Source organism: Akebia trifoliata, chromosome 8 (assembly GCF_017979445.1).
Source record: "Akebia trifoliata isolate Shusen 1 chromosome 8, ASM1797944v1, whole genome shotgun sequence".
Taxonomy (NCBI): Eukaryota; Viridiplantae; Streptophyta; class Magnoliopsida; order Ranunculales; family Lardizabalaceae; genus Akebia; species Akebia trifoliata.
This window is the reverse complement of record NC_141382.1, coordinates 30990858-31008897: the sequence shown is the minus strand read 5'-3', so window position 1 is coordinate 31008897 and position 18040 is coordinate 30990858.

The window sequence follows — 18040 nt, the reverse complement described above, 5'->3', positions numbered from 1 at the left end:
CAATTTTAACAGAATTTGACAAAATTACGAAAATGCCCCTCATAAAGTTCACAACCATTTCATACAACAAATTCTATAAATCACACAAATTAATATTTCCATTGAATTCCTTACGAAAAATCGATTCTAAAACATCTTAGAACATTAAAAATCGACTTAAAACGTGAAAAGTCCTCTCCGAGGGCAAAACGGTAATTTCATAATTTTCAAAATTAATAAATAAAATATTAAATAATTAAAGTGAAAAATTAATAAAATTAATTTTAAATTTTAAATTAAAAAAATCGATCAATCGGACTTTCAAGTAAAATTGTTGAGGGTTCGTAAGATATTTCTTTAAGGACCCCTCCATTTGGAGGTCCAAAGAATTAAAGAAATAATGGAGGAGGGGTCTCCAAAAATTAAAAGTAAATCAAGTAAGACTAAAGTCAAGGTATTAAAGTCAATCAAGTGAGACTAAAGTCAAAATTAAAGTCAATTAAGGAAGACTGAAGTCAAAATATTAAAAGTCAATCAATTAAGACTAAAGTCAAAATATTAAAAGTCAATCAAATAAGATCAAAAGTCAAAATCATAATAGAGTTCTAATTAAAAAATAACTCTATCTAATAGAGTTCTAACTAAAAAACAATTCTACCTAAAACAATTCTAATTAAAACACAATTCTACCTAAAACAAGTCTAACTAAAACACAACTCTAATTAAACACTAACTCTATCCAAATCAACCCCTAAAAAAATCTATAAATAGAGGTGCTCACACCCTATTTTCGTATCAAATCATAAACCCTAAGAGAAGTAGGTCTAGAAGCCCCCATAGCCTCCCATAAACCCTAGTTTTGGAGTCCCAACTCCTTACCTAACATCCCTCCTTCAATTTTAGCCTAGAAAACACCCAAAAGCCCTCCAAAAACACCCCCAAATCCGCAATAAACTTGAAGAGTTCAGATCCAAAAATAAGGAGATACCTTGATCTCGGAGATCCGAAATTAAATCCGGAGACAGAACGAAGTAAGGGAGTACGGTACAAGGAGCTATTTTTGTCAGATATGAGGGAACAGAATCCTTGCTATCGAAAATGTATAAAATTTTTCTTTTATTCTTATTTTTATCTAGGTTTTTAGCAATGTGATTTTTTTGGAAAGTTAGTAAAGACCGGCTTTGGCCGGGCGGGGTTGGTGCCTAACACCTTCCAACCCCGTAACGTGATCCCCGGACTCTTTTTCTCTTTCGTAGATTAGTTTGCCTTTTTTAGAGTCAGTTTGGTTCCTAGACCTTAACAACTAGGTGGCGACTCCCAAACCTCAAGGGTCAAAAGTGGATCCGCGCATCCCGCGGATCGAGGGCGCTTTCAGAAATATTCTTCTCAAATTATAGGTTTAGATTTAGCGTAGTGAAAAATCTGAGTTGTAAAGTATTGAGATGAACCATAAACCTCATTTGTTAGTAGAGCTCAGGACCCTAGAAAAGAGCATTTGGTAATGGATGTAGGCAAAGTTGTTGAATCATTATAAACCTTTCTTCTTTTTTACGATTATGTTTTATGTTTTATTTTGAATTAATGACATGAATGTCATGATTTGCATATTAAGTATTTGATAAAATGTCTACATCATTTTTTAGAGTTGTATGTTTTGCCATGAATTATTTAAGTTTAGCTTATGATCTCGATGTATTTACTTGTTTTAGCATAATCTTGAGACCTAGGTTAGCTTCTTGGATAGTGAAATTATTTTGGTAACTTGATCTCATCAATTGACTTACCTAGATAATCTATGAGAAATAAAAGGATTTTTATTTTTATCTATTCATCCCCCCTATAGGTTTAGACACGAGGCAAAGCCGGGAATTTCAATTGGTATCAGAGCAAGTTGCTATAGAAAGGTCTAACAATCTTGAGTTAATCTTACTGGCTTTAAATTATGTCTAAACATGAGAAGTGGAACTCCACTCGCTATGTTATGTTCTATGGTGTTAAGTACGCCTTTTGGAAAAATAAAATGATGATATACATTAATTTCCTAAGTAGGGATGTGTGGAATATGATTGAGGAAGGTTGAGAACCTCATGTTGATACCATAAAAGTAAATGGTATTTCCACTACGATTTTGAGTCCATCAAAGAATTGGTTTGAACAAGATAAAATCAACAATAGTAATAACTTCAAAGTTCTAAATACCATAACTAATACCATTTTCAATTATGAATATCAAAGGATATGCACATGTATATCAGCCACACAAGCTTGAAAATTCTTAGAGACCACACACGAGGGAACTAGTATTGTAAAGAAGTCTAAGCTCCAACTCCTTACAACTCAATTTGAAAATATTAAAATGGACGAGAGTGAAACTGTTCAGAAATTCTATGCATAGTTAAGTGACATATGCAATTCTATGTTTTATATAGGAGAGTTTGTCTCATAGGGTATAATTTGTGCCAAAATCCTTAGATCCCTACCCAAGAGGTTCACTTCTAAAGTCACCTCGATTGAGGAATATCGAGATGTAGAGACTATGACAATTGAGAAACTTATTAGTTCTTTTATCACTTTTGAGCTCCATCTTAAAGGTCCTCCCTCTAAAGGGAAGACATTGGTTTTTAAGACCCCCTCGTTTAAGGAATCCTCTAAACGGTCATCCCATCCCCTATTGAATCTTCCTCCCAAGATAATAGTTAAATTATTAATAAGGAATATGATGAGAGTGGCCTTGATGAAAAGGACTTGACCTTGCTGGCCTCAAGATTTCATAAATTCGTTAAGAGGAAAGGTTCCAATAGCACCAGTAAAAGGACTCAATCTATGGAAAGACGATCAACAAAAGAAAAATTCTTATCCAAATCTAAGGAAGAAACAAAGTATTACAACTGTGGTGGAAAAGGCCATTACTCTACCGTATGTCCCTCTAAGCTAAAATATAAAGGTTTTCGAAAGCCTAAGTCTAAAGGGAATACTATGACTACAAAAGCCACATGGGATGACAACTCAGATGAGTTGGGAGGTGAGTAACAAAGAACCTCAGATTCTAAATATTACAATACCCTTTGGATCCTTATGGCTTTCACCATAACCTCCATCCCTGATGAGGATGAAGTTGAGGAAGAACAAGAATCTAGAAATCAAAATCCTCCTCATGATGCCTCTTCCTTTAATGAAAAAAGAGAAGACGTTGATGACGATGAACTTGACTTCAATTAGTGTTTGACCAACTGTTTATTAATCATGTGAAATTGACTAAGAAACTTGATCAAGAAAAACTTCAAAAAAAAAATAGTGGTATGTTGAATATGAACAAGTCAATGAGGAAAAAGCTCTTTAGGGCTTCAACTAGAAGATATTAAAATTCAACTCAAAATAGCCCTAGAAAGACAATTTAGTTTGCTCTTAATATATAAAAAGGCCACTAATGAGAAGAATGAGATGCTCGCCAACTTGTAATAATTGATAAATCTTTTTAATATGGATAACTCTACAATAACTTATCAAAAATTAGAATTATCAAACTTTCGTGATGAAAATAGAATTCTCAAGTTTGATGTCAATGAGTTGCAGAATAAAAAGTTAGACTTGAGCGTAACTACACTCAAAGAAGTTTAAAGTTTGAAAAGCTTCTAGAAATTCAAAAGTCCTATGAGGATAAAGGGGTTTGGGGGTATGATAGGTATAGTTTCACATCACCTCAATCTCCCACTGTATTTGTTTATGGAGAATCATCTAATATTAAGAAGAACTTCAAGAAAGTCATCACATGCAACTTCTGTAATGGAACGAGTCACATGAAATTTGAATGTATCGAATATAAAATCTTCTACCACAAAAACTCATAGGACCCTATTGGTAAATCTTTATTGGTTGAAAAGAAGAAACATGGTAAAAAGAAGACTCATCTGCAAAGAAAAATTGAAAGTACTAAGAAAGAAGTGTCTCCCAAGTTGAAGGAAGTGAGAATTCGTCTCTTCCCAAACAGAACAACAATATTAGGGAACTCTACAAATAAATTGCTCTCCTGAACCTAAAAACTAGAGAACTTGTTGAGTCAAGTAGAGACAATCAAGGTATAAAAAGGAATCTAAAGAAGAAATCACCTTCAAGATCACCCAAGAAGATTAGGTCCCCTAAGAGGAATTCACTTGTCACGGAGAGAATTGAACCTAATAGGAAAATACCTTCTCCTCCTAAACGTAATCCGCAAAGCAAAAAGACAATTCTATAATGGAAAGCCAAATTGGAGATAGCAAGTGTCTCGTGATCCACATTGCTCTTAAAACTGGAAAGTTTACACGATGGTATCTTAATAGTGACTACTCTTGACATGTGACTGGTAATCTGTGGCGCCCCGCCAAACACTAACACAAAACCCCATGTCAAAACTCGAGGTACTAGGTGGCACCTCAAAATTTTGGCATGGTCTCATCTGTTTATGTTAGCATTCTAAGGCGTTTAACCTGCACCTGATAAACGACATACAATCCTGCATATACATACATAATATAATAACTAGCGGAAGCCTATATACATCTAATATCGTACGATAGATCAAAGTGCAGAAGAAGGAATTTATATACATGATTATACAGGAATTCCTCACTCTAACAAAATTCCTATCACTCAGAACAAAAGCTATATTACTCTCAGACAAATCAACACCATTAGGGGTAATAACCCCAATACTTACCAGGTAATGGACTCTGATCGTCTATTTGACCCACCAGATGGTCCTCACTCGCTGGTTCTATGCCTGCCTCGCCAACTGCAAGTTCTGAAGCTAAAAAAAATAGGAAGGAACGGGTGAGTAACAATGGTTACCCAGCAAGGAAATTTTTGCCAATAACCCCTCCGAGCATTAACGAATAAGCATACTAAATCATTTTAACAATATAAAATTTTACAGAATAAACTATGATTAACTGGTACATATAGCCAGGGATGAGCAACTAAACATTTTAAAACTGACATTACATCAATCAACAGTACTCACTATAGCATTTTTTAATGTACAAATCTAATTGATCAAATGGAAACATTAAACATGCATTTCATTTTATATATCAAAGTAAGGCAACAAATACATAATACACTATGGTGCAATATTGGAATTGGAGAGTTGGGATTCACGACTGGAACGCTCCCAGTCGGGACATAATGTTACAATTCTTCTCTGGCTTTTAATTTCGATTTTGTGGTCGGTCGCTGCACTTACCACACTTGGTTGACCATTTATCCAGCTCAGGCTGACCGTTTGACGTGACCGTAAGCAATGGGTCTCTTTTCGATGTGTTAGAACATTCGACTACTATAGATTGTTAGTGATCACTGACTAATCATCTTCGTCTATGCCTGTCAGGCATGCATGTGATTCCCAAATATACAAACCATTTGTATACGACCACCTTTACATTACAAGTTCACTAGTAAAGATAGAGAGGAATAACTCAGATTCCAGTTGTGACTCCACTCTCATGTGCGTCCCATACCACATAGGAGCTTGGTGGTCCCTACCGTACATCCAAGGATAGTACACCACTCCGGATGATATGACGCACTATCCCTTCAAGCATTCACAAACTCTTTAACAGCTCACAAAATAGCTACATATATATATTATTTTCATTTGAAAATAAAAGAAAAATTAAAAATACAAGGTTGAGAATGGATATCCAGTTTCCTACTATGCAAGTGTGGCCACCCGGCCTAAAATAAATAACATAACGAAAAAATAAACATCACCTCGCGCTAATAGAAATTTAAATAAACATGCAACCAACAATATTATCCCTGGATATCTGTTCACCAACCTACACACAACACAACAACATAAAATGCAGACATCACCCCTCGGGTGTGACTCTGACATTTTACTGTTTCATACCATTTTTCCTTTTTTTAGATTTTTACAATTTTCAATATCTTCAATAAAATATCCATTTCTGATATTCATCAACTCAATATGAGTTCATTGAATATTAAATCACGTTTTCCAACTAAAGAATTTATTTTTTCAATAATATTGAAAAAAAATATAAATTTTTTTTATCAAAACGGGATCCGAGCACTGCACAAGACCCAATTGATGGAAATAAACCGTTAAAATACCCTACCCACGTATAATTTGTTAAAAAATATAATTAAACATATCAAACATACAATTTCTAGCGTGAATTTTCAAATAACAAAAGAATTCTATATTTTGGAAATACATCAAAAAAATTTTGATAAAATCCTAAATGCAATTTTCACAATCTACGATTACTAATAGAAATTGAAAGTTCTTTACAGGCTCTGTGTGAAATGATCGAAGCACGTGTGCGGAAATCGAGAAGAACGGTGCGAAAATTGAGACGGGTCAAACTTCGAGGTGGCTGATTTTTGAAACTAACCCGGTGGTTTTGAAGATCTCGATGTCATCGTCATTTCTCTCTTCTGCGGCGGAAGACGGTTTGACCCCGAAATAGGTGAAATCCGAGGTCAAAGTTTCGAAACCCCCGTATATATATATACGGCTATTTTTTTATGATACGGGTGAAAAAATAAGAAAATGGAAGAAATTTGGTTGGATTTTGTAGATGTCGAGGCTGCAGGCATTTTTCTCTTCTGCGTCGGAAGTCGACGGCGAGTAGTTTGCGACGAATCTGAGTTCGAAGTTACGAAGTCCCCGTATATATATACGGATGTTTTTTGAAAATACGGGGTGAAAAATACGAGAAAACAGAATGAATTTTGGTGGGTTTTGTAGAGAACGAGGCTGCAGACGTTTCTCCCTTCTGCGTCGGTCGTTAACAACAAGTCGTTTGCGAGGGATCTACGTTTGAAGTTAAAAAAAAATATATATATATATATATATATTTAATACGTTGGCTGTTGGACGGGTTGGAGAAGACGAAGTGATAAAAAACAATTTTATTTATATAAAATTTGGGACGAAATCGGTATTTTGCCTATTGTTTTGATCGACGATAACTTGACCATCCGGATTTCAAAGATGACAAATGAATTCTCTATTTCGCCTAATTTTTCATTCCAGATCTAATGGTATAGTTAATTTATAAAAATTCAATCTCTAAAAAAAATTTACATTTTTGGCCTGAGGTGACCCCTAAAATTGATGTTGTTTTCGTTTTTGACAATAATAAGACTTTCTGGTCTCCAAAAATGACAAATAAATAGTTCACGTTCAATAATTTTTAGTTACGAATCAAATGGTGTAATCGAATCTTAATAGTTCTTAGTCTAGCAAAAAATTACTATTTTAGCCTGATCCAACTTGGTAATCGAGAATTTTGTAAATTTTATATTCGGACTCGTATTTAAGCGTGCTTACAGGTTAAAGTATGTTTTTCAATCATTTTGAATCCAATGGTGAGGTTGGATTCCATTAAAAATGATCAGAAACATCATAAAATTTTACCCCTAAGTCCCACTTTCAAGATTTTCTCAAAATTTCACTATTTATTTTTCCTCGAGATACGAATTGAAAATTTGGGGTTTTACATAATCGAAGTTAGTTTAGTAACATGGTTGAGTTTGATGGAGGGTCTATCACCTTTATTGATAGTAACACCACTAGGATTATTAGGCGAGACACAGTTAGTGGACCAGGATTTCCCAAAGTGGAAAATATACTTTGTATTGATGGTTTGAAACATAACCTCCTAAGCATATCCCAAATATGAGACAAAGACTAACTGGTAAGTTTTGACCATGAAGTTTGCGAGATCTCTACCCCCGATGGTAACATTATTATTAGAGGTCTTCACGCTTATGATAACTACTATGTTATCAAAAACATAAGAAAAACCATCATCTGCTGTGTGACCAATATGGCACAAATTGATGAAGTCCAGCTGTGGCATCAATGACTTGGTCATGTTTACTACAAGAACTTGTCTCGTCTAGCTTAGTCAAGAGATGTTTGTGGGGAGGGCCAAATTGGTAAACAAATCCAAAGCACCCACAAAAATAGAACCACTTTTGCTACCTCAAAACCCCTAGCTCTTTTACACATGGACCTTGTAGGTCCCACTAAAGTTAGAAGTCTAGGAGGTAAGCGACACTTCTTAGTGATTGTTGATGATTTCTCCAAATTCAACTAGATCTCTTTTCTGAGAAAAAAGTCGAATATTTTTTATGAGTTCAAAAAGATCATTAAACGAATTCAAAAAGAAAAAGAATTTATAGTAGGTAGAATTAGAAGTGATCAGGTGACGAGTTCGATAATAATCATTCCATACAATTTTGTGATGAAAATGGAATCCAATATGAATTCTCAGCCCCAAAGGCCCCCTAGTAAAATGGAGTTGCTGAGAGGAAAAATCGCATTTTTCAAGAAATGGCCACAGTCATGTTTCATAGTAAAAAACTTCCTTAACGTATGTGGGCTGAAGCTATGAACACTACTTACTACATTATCAATCGAGTCTATCTTTGAATAGGGTTAAACAAAATTACGTATGAATTGTGGAATGACAAAACTCTCAATGTCAAGTATTTCAGAGTCTTTGGAAGTAAATGTTATATCCTAAAAGACCGTGAACACTTAAGAAAGCTTGATTCGAAGAGCGATGAAGCAATCTTCTTGGGATATTCTTCAAATAGTCGTACCTTTCGAATTTTTAAGCAGAGGATCTCCTCTATTTAAGAATTCATAAATGTAGTGATCAGAGATCAACCTATTAAGGATAATGGTTCCTCTGACCTAGAAGTTGAGGACGAGGGAATATTTCCTATGACATCTTCACCTTCTTCAATGTCTTATGTTTCAAAAACATTACCTATTATCAAAGATCATCCCGCTAGTCAAATCCTTGGAGATCCTAACATTGATGTTAAAACCAAATGACAACTTGAGAAGTTGAACAGTCATCTATGTTTCACATCCAAAATAGAGCCTTAAAATATTGATGAAACCCTTATTGATGAATATTGGTTTCAAGCCATGCAAAAGGAACTTTTTCAATTCACTAGAATCAGGTGTGATACTTAGTACCCAGTCCATCTAATAAAAATATCATCAGAACCAAATTGATATACAAAAACAAATCTTATTAGTTTGGTAATGTTTTTCGGAACAAAACTCGTCTAGTAGCTCATGGATACTCTTAGATTGAAGGTGTTGATTTTGATGAAACTTTTGCCACTATCGTAAGACTTGAGTTGATTTGGATTCTGATGTCCATAACATGCTCTATAAAGTTTAAATTATTTTAGATAGATGTCAAGAGTGTTTTTCTGAATGATATTTTAGATGAGGAAGTCTATGTTGAGCAACCCAAGGGTCATTGACCCTAAATATTCTAGTAATGTCTTCAGACTTAGAAAGGCACTCTATGGACTTAAACAAGCCCTTCACTCTTGGTATGAATGGTTGACTCAATTATTGATCAACCACAACTATTCTAAGGGAAGTGTTGATCAAATACTATTTGTTTAAAAGGTCAAGGGTCATACCCTCATTGACCAGATCTATGTGGATGACATTATGTTCGAATCCACTAATGAAGAGATGGCTCATAAGTTTGCCCATTTGATGCAATCTGAATTTGAAATGAGCATGGTGGGTGAGCTCAACTTCTTCCTAGGGTTGTAGGTAAAATAGCTCAAGGATGGTATGTTTGTCTCCCATATGAAGTATGCGTGTGAATGGGTAGATCATTTTGGTTTTCAATCTAGTAGAATTCACCACACCCCGATCAGCACTACACTCAAGCTTTTTAAAGATATTTCTAGAAAAAGTGTGGATCAATACCTTTATAGGAGTATGATAGGTAGCCTTCTCTACTTGACAGCAACAACCAGACATCTCCTACTCTGTTGGCGCCTATGCTCATTTTCAAGCTGATCCTAAGGAATCACATTTAAAACTGTCACACGGATCATTCGTTATGTGGCTAGCACTTCCAAGTATGGCCTCTAGTACCCCTCTGATTCATCTTCAACTATTGCTGGGTACTCCGATGCTAATTGAGCCGGAAACATTGATGATCAGAAATCCACCAGTAACGACTGCTTTTATATCGAAAACTATCTCATTGCTTGGCAAAATAAGAAATAAAACTTCATTTCCTTGTCCACCATTGAGGTCGAGTACATTGTGGTTGGAAGTTGCTATGCACAACTTCTGTAAATGAAGTAAATGTTTCTGGATTATGGGTTATTTCAAGAAATGATGAGTTTTTCTACGATAATACTAGTGCCATCAATACTTGAAAAACCCTATCCAATACTCTCGAACCAAACATATTGATATTAAACATCATTTCATACATGAATTTGTTGAAGATCACGTTATTTCTCTATACTATGTTCCGACCAAGAGTCAACTTGCTGATATTCTCACAAAACCCTTGGATTCGATGCAATTTGAACATCTTCGAAAATCCATTGGGGTGTGCTCATTGTGAGCCCTGATTTGAGATATTGACCGAGTGTTAAATAACACTCTAAAAAATCTTCGATTTTTGGTTTTTCACCGGACATGGGCAAATTTGAGTCTTGAACTCACCTCTTATGCATATTAGTTATATTTGAGGTTCTGACCTCTCTCGCGTGAAAATTTTCACAAATATTTTTCACTCAATTTTCAGGCCTTTTTTGAGCAATTTTGAAACTTGTGGGTATTTATAGATTTTGGTTCATAGACCCCCCTTAGTTTCATTTTAAGCTTTTAGTATCTTTTTTTCTTTCTTTTTCACTCGTTTTTTCTCTCTTGGATTTTCAAAATTTTCGTAAATTGGCAAAAATTTTTACATCTTTCTGGGAATTCATGAGAACGAATTGGGCAAGAAAATCATGTCTTCGGGATCTTAAAAGCAAGAAAACACATGGAAAAATTTTCAAAATTTTTTTGTATGAATCTCGTATGAAGAAGCGCGTATGAAGAAGATTTAGCAATATCTCTGGTATCTCATTCAGTCCTGTGGCCCCCTCTTTTGATGCAAGTCCCACTACCTCAAGTGACCCCGATGATGTTTAGGTCTCACTTGTATTTCTTAGGTAGTCGGGTTTTTGTTTCTTGTGTGTTGTAGTCAGTTATCTGTCTGTTCGAGTCATGTCTGTGTATGATTGACTTTTATTTTGTAATCCAGACAATTATTTATATTCTTAATAGTAAAATCTTTTACTTTTATCTCGTGTGCTTATGATCATTTATTTGCATATCCTCTATATTGTTTTGCAAACGTTTGCATGTTATGACCATAAGTCATTAAGTAATATCCTTATGTGTCGTGTATCAAGCCATGCTTATGTTTTATAGTTATATCATTTTTGGTATGTTTCTATTTGCTTCCACCATGCATCTTGCTCTAATAGTCATAATTATTGCTTACATGTTTCTTTCCCCTTATGTTTATTGGTATATATTCTATCGATATTGAGTTGATTACGCCCTTTGTCAAATACTAATAAAAAGGGGAGGATATTATTTTGACCCGTGTGTACTGTTCCACTTGAATCTTACAGGTAAACTATTCAGGGGGAGCAAAGGAAATAGTACCTAAGGGGGAGCAAAGCAATTAGAATCTTAGATTTTTATTTTTAAATATTTTTGTAAAATTCTAATCGGGTGTAAATGTGTTGGTCATTCTGGGAATGTTTCCCAGTCTATTTGATCTAGATTAGGGTTTATCTCATAATTGACAAATGATGAGATTGTTACTTCTACATTTTTTCAATCTCAAGACTTAAATTATGTGTCAGACTGGTTTACAATTGAAGACATGTGAAGACCCTAGTAGAATCGTTCAACCTCAAACAACTCAACAAAACACTCATAATATGTGTGCATAAAACCTAAAAGGTAATGAGACTGCCTAGACCATTCTCTAATACCTAGATGATTGTTAGGTCAACCCATATTGCTAAATACCTTGACCCATTCATTCATCAGAGCTTTTGGGAGCTTTAAATGGTTATAAAATGTATTTTGCTAATTTAACCACCCTTAGACCTTTGTTCACCCTTGGTGAGTGTTTTGGGATCTTATATAGGTAAAATATACTAAATTCCCAAATCATTTAATCACTGAACTTTCCGATGGCTCAAATTGATTCGAAATGACAAAAAAGATATTTTGGTAATTTTACCCACTTAGACCATGACCCAATCTTTGATGAAATTTTGGGGACCTTCTATTTAGTAAGATCTACAAAATCCCTGAACGGATTGCGAATTGGAACTTTTAAGAGTAAGTTATGATCAAAATGACCTAAAAAGGGCATTTTGATAATTTACTCAATGTCATCGGTTATTCACTAGGGGCCTGAAAGCAAGTGGCTTTCTCTACCAAGGGCGTTGGGTGAGTACTGTAATGGATCAAAAAATTGAAAATATGATCGTTGGAACACCTGGTGCCACCGGTAGGTAATTGTAGTGATTTAAAAGCCTTTAAAACTCAACTCTTGAATTTATTCTTTGGTTAGCTCAAACAAAATAGAAGACTTGCTTCCATCTCTCATCCATTGGAAAGTCTTCTTAAGCCATGGAAGACCCAAACTTATGTTGAACCCATCTTCAACCTAAGTTTTCCCTAGTTTGACTCACTTCATCCCTTTACCTTAACTTTGCACACATATTGGCACACAATAGAGCTCGTAGCATCCTCTTGAAGCAAGGAGTCGAAGTGATGTAGAAGGAATCATCAAGGGCATGAAGAACTGAATCAACACATTGGACGATAAATCAAATTGAGTAAAGTCCTTGTAAGTTTATTTTCATTTTATCTTCATTAGCTAAAGGGTCTTGGTTCCTAGTCTAAACGAAGTTCTTGGGAAGAGTTGAAGACTCTACTCAAGAGAACTAGATTGTCCCTAAAAACTTGTCTATAGGTTTAAATTTAGCCTAGTGAAAAATCTAAGTTGTAAGGTTTTGAGGTAAACCATAAACCTCATTTGTTATTGGAACCCAAGACCCTTGAGTAGGGTACTTGGTAGTAGATGTAGTCAAGTAATCGAACCACTATAAACTTTGATTCTTCTTTACGATTATGCTCTATGCTTTATTTTGAACGAAGGACATGAATGCCATGATTTGCATATCAAATGTTTGATAAAATGCCTACATCATTTTTTAGAGTTATATGTTTTGTCATTAATGATTTAAGTTGAGCTTATGCATCTCTATGTAATTACTTGCTTTTGCATAATCTTGAGACCTAGGTCAGCTTCTTGGGTGGTGAAATTATTCTGGTATCTTAATCTCATCAATTGATTAGGAGAAATAAAATGATTTTTATTTTTACCTATTCCCCCCCCCCCTCTAGGTCTAGACACGGTGCAAAGCCCGAAATTTCAATATGTACCTCTTTGAGTAATAAGAAAATTCATTTTTCTGCAAGATTTCCCCCAAATTGAGATAGAATTTGAGGATCTATATGTTTTTAACCACAATACACCTCCCGACATTTTTCAAATAACATAAGAATTATGGATAAGTAGCAATGATGTAATTGTCAAACTCAAATTAAGTATTACTGCTAGTACTTCAGAAGAGTATGATCAATGGATCCAACAAGCATACGACAGAGCTCATCCTCAGAATTCATGGAGGGTTGATTTCACACTCGAAAAAAGACAAATAAGTTAAGCTAGTAGCCATGCAGCAAATGTCATCCTCCGCCTTTTGTAAAAGATGGATAGGGCTTACTCTCAATTAGTTGAAGAAATAATAATACGAGAAAATCTCCAGAAAAAATTAAGGAAGTCAAGTCTCAACAGATATAAGCTGAGATCCAACGAGATAACGCTAAGGAAGAACTTCATAAAATCAAACATAAGGTTGAAAGACTATTGGAATATAAAGATGAATCACTATTTCGGAAAGAAGAATTGAAAATTTAGAATAATAAACTGGTTAATTTACTATTTGAAGATTTCCAAGTGCAGTATTCAATAATCGAATAGTCGCAATAAAGGTCGATCGATCACGAAATCAACCCTTACCTTTGAGAACTTTGCATGTTTTGTAATTTCTATTTTTATTCTTTCACATGAATCCTTAGTTAAAAAGATAAATATATCTCTTTCTCAAAAAAATAAATAAAAAATAGCTTCATACTTATGATTGATTTTTGCAAAAATTTCGGCTCCGTATTGATGCCTGCTCCGCATTGATGAATTTGTTTTACAAAACCATCTTTTTTAAAACTTTTCGAGTCCCATGCTGATAAACATTTTTAGAAACCTTCCCAACTTTGTGTTGATGAACTCTTTACAAATTATTCTAGTTTCATGTTGATGCCAGCTCCGCATTGATGAACTTGTTTTACAAAACCATCTTTATTTAAAAATTTTCCAGTCATGTGTCGATAAACTTCTTCAAAAAACCTTCTCAGTCCCGTGTTGATGAATTCTTTACAAAATATTTTAGCTCTATGCTGATGAATACCACTCGCAAAAAATTTGAGAGGACTATACAGTTCCATGTTGTTGCCAATTTCGTGATAAAGTAATCTTTTTTTTTAAGAACCTTTCCTAGTCCCATGCTAATGAACTCTTTACAAAAAATTCTACAATTTTGTTGGTTTATACTTTGATCAATTCAAAATAAACCATACCTCACAGAAAATACATAGTATTTATCTTATAATTTTGACTTAATAAATTAATCACATAAATTGAAATCCCATTTAATATAACTGCTCAATATTCTGATCCACAAATATCAGTTTTATTTAGTGGATCGAGATAAATAGAAGACAGTTAAGATGTTAGGAGAACTAGCAAGGGTGGATTAGATCAATCTATACTCCTCCATAGTAGTTTAAATATTTTATTTTATTGTCTTTTTAGATAACTTTATTTTCGAATATCGTTTTTAATTTGGTTATATAAATCTAAATCGATTTTGAATTAAAAGAAATATTGAATCAGCTTTGCCTCTATGGATCGATCATTACTTGCCAATGTTTAAATATTGTGTTCATTATTTTATCATCAATCTACATTGAGCAAATTGGCACCACTTCCGGGGACAACGGTTCAATCCAATAACTTTTATCAAAATTCCAATTCAGATTTCTATGAATTGAAGTTTTATTTTTTAGAAAAATAGATAAAACTTTCGTTAGATTCTTGAATCAAATATGAGAAAAATCATAAAATTTCATTGACTTTTGTTAGAATTTTATCGCGGTGCCTTGGTCAACTTAGGCGGCTTGGTCAAACATTGAGATTCGCATATTAGATTTTGACAAAAATCTTCTTCAGAGTACATGAACTTAATGAACCAATAATTTTTTGTAGATTTTTAACTTTGCTTTGTCTTCAATTTTTAGTCGAAGGAATTGACGAGGAACAACATCATTGGAAATTTTGTTCAACCATCCGGATCTAATTATTTGACGAAAAAACAACAATTTTATTTATTTTTCCTTATCTTTTCTATTTAGATTAAACTTGTAGTAGGTTTGTCTTTTAAAACGTTTAAAATTTTAGATTTTAAATTTTAATTGATTAATCTGAAAATGCTCAGAGTATAATAGATTTAGGAAAGAACAACAATGGGACATAATTGTCTCGAATTCGTACATTGAGATTGGTGTCGGTGGCCCAGGTCGACTCAGTTTGTTCATCCCCCATCTAGAACGGGAGGTAAGACTCGAACCCCTCATGAAACTCGTGCAAGTAGGTTTTTGTACTAATTTTGGGTGAAAATAATTGCACACTTCCGATTACATATAGTAAAAAGGGCACTTTTACAAGGATGGCACAAATAAGATAAGAATCAGATTTCATCACCGAATTCTTGTTCTATTAGGAAATTAATTTACAATAAAACAAAATTATTTAAAATTTGATTAGACTTGACCATAGGTCCCATCGAGCTTGATAGAAAAAATAATTTGAGTTGCACCAATTGCACTTCTTGATTAAGGTTGGTGTCTAAACAAGATCCTGACCCATTGTACTAGGGGGATAATCTATGTCTATTCTAAACGAATAGGTGATTTAAGAGTGCACTTGCTCCGCATTGTAAACCACCTCTCATCTAGGGATTACACTGACCGAATTTGATTTTAAGAACTGGGTTGGAAGCTCAAATTATCATTTTGAAATAGTTAGGAGCTACCTAGTCTATAAGAACCCATAAAACATGTGTGAATTCCTCCTTACTCTGTGTGTGCATCTTTAGTGTATGTTAGGTAAAAGATCTTAGAGAAATCCGCTTGAACCATTTGATCCTAAGATCACAAGATCTGATCCATTTCATAGGATTAGAAGGGAAGTTGATTCCCTACCTATTCCTCAGACACCTGAGATGAACAACCTATTATCCCACCTCAAGTTGTCGATGAAGATCAACGAACTCTGAATGAGTTATTCACCCCTACTGCATCCACCCCCCTTCTTGTATTACCTTGCTTACAACCAACGTTGCACAATTTGAAATTAGGGAAGTTACCATCAATATGCTCTCTAAGTTTCACTGGTTTGAAAGTGAACAACCTTATAACTATCTCAACAAATTCCTGACCTGTGTCAGACCTTTAAAAATAACAACTTAGATGAGGAGAGTGTCAAGTTGAGGTTGTTCCCCATCTTTCTCGAAGACTATGCCACAACATGGTTGAACTCATTAGCTTCTAACTCAATCACCACAAGGGATGAGTTATTAAAGAAATTTATGGCCCAATTATTTCTAATGGAAAAAATAGAACAATTTAAGAATGCCATTAAAAACTTCAAAGGAAGACCCGATGAAGAATTCTCCCAAACTTAGAAAATATTTAACGACCTTCTTGTGAAATGCCCATATCATGGGATTGATAAAGTCCAACTGGTCAACTTTTTTTGTCGAGGTCTCACAACAGCCCAACATACCCTCCTGAAGTTTATGCCTAAAAGAAATTTCATAAATCAAACTCCTAATCAAGCTTACGAGTTCCTCGTGGAACTCACTGAAAATACTCAAAATTGGGGCACCAATTTAGGAGATGTTGATAGAGGTGACTTGATAGCCAATAAACCAGGCATGTATGAGATAAAAAAGTGATCCTAATTTCAAAAATGTAATAACTAGCCTGGTTAGCAGTACATAAAATTTGTATAAAAAGTTTGATGCTTTCAGTATTAAAACTAACCAACAAGAGGCTACCCCAATTTTGCAAGTCACCATAGAGATACCTTCTATATGTTTCCTATGCGAAAGTTTCGATCACTCCATTGAAAGTTGTCATAGTTTACACATAGTAAAGGTAGAACAAACCAATGTTATTAGGTCATATAACACCTTTAGGAAACCCACTCTTAATTCTTATAGCCAAACTTACTACTCCGACAATAGGTTTCACCCGAATTGTGCCTCACAAACAAGATGACCGAACGTCTCGTGCGTCGTGCCCATCTAATATAGGGATGCCATGCGGAAATTTTTTTTCCAACCGTTTGGAATGTTAGGCGGTTGTATTTAATGCTAGGCATAATGAGATGACATTTCAAAAATCGTAGACCTACCAATCAGGGACACGTGGAAATGATAAGAAGTGTGCACATTGGGACCACGAGATTCATTTAATGCGTGATGTCTGATACATCAAGAGTCATATATCTCGGAGATCGTGCATCAGGGATCAAGTATTTGAAACATCAATTGAAGCAATTTCACAAAGGTTCTTGAAAACTCAAGACTCTTTTGACCTTCTGAGAGGGGGCATTGTAGAGGAATAAATCCTTCAACCATAGGAGAAAACACGTGGGTTGAAAAAATGTTCCACAGGTCGGGTACGATCTAGAAGGATAACCACCCAAGAGGATAAGGTTTCTTACCATCTCAGCTATGACTTAAAACAGGTCGGTTTGAGGTCGGATATGAGTGTATCTATATCCATATCCGAATTTTTTATCCGGATTTAAATCCAATTCAAATCATACTAGTTAAGACCATATCCGAATCATTTTATAATAAAATAGCTAAAATTTGACTAAATAGTGACTTCATATCAAGACCTTTCCATCTTGAAGAGAGATCTTAACCACTACAACAAATTGTTGTTAGTTGAAGAAAGATAACTTAAAAATATAAAAATACAACTTTTTAAGTAATATAT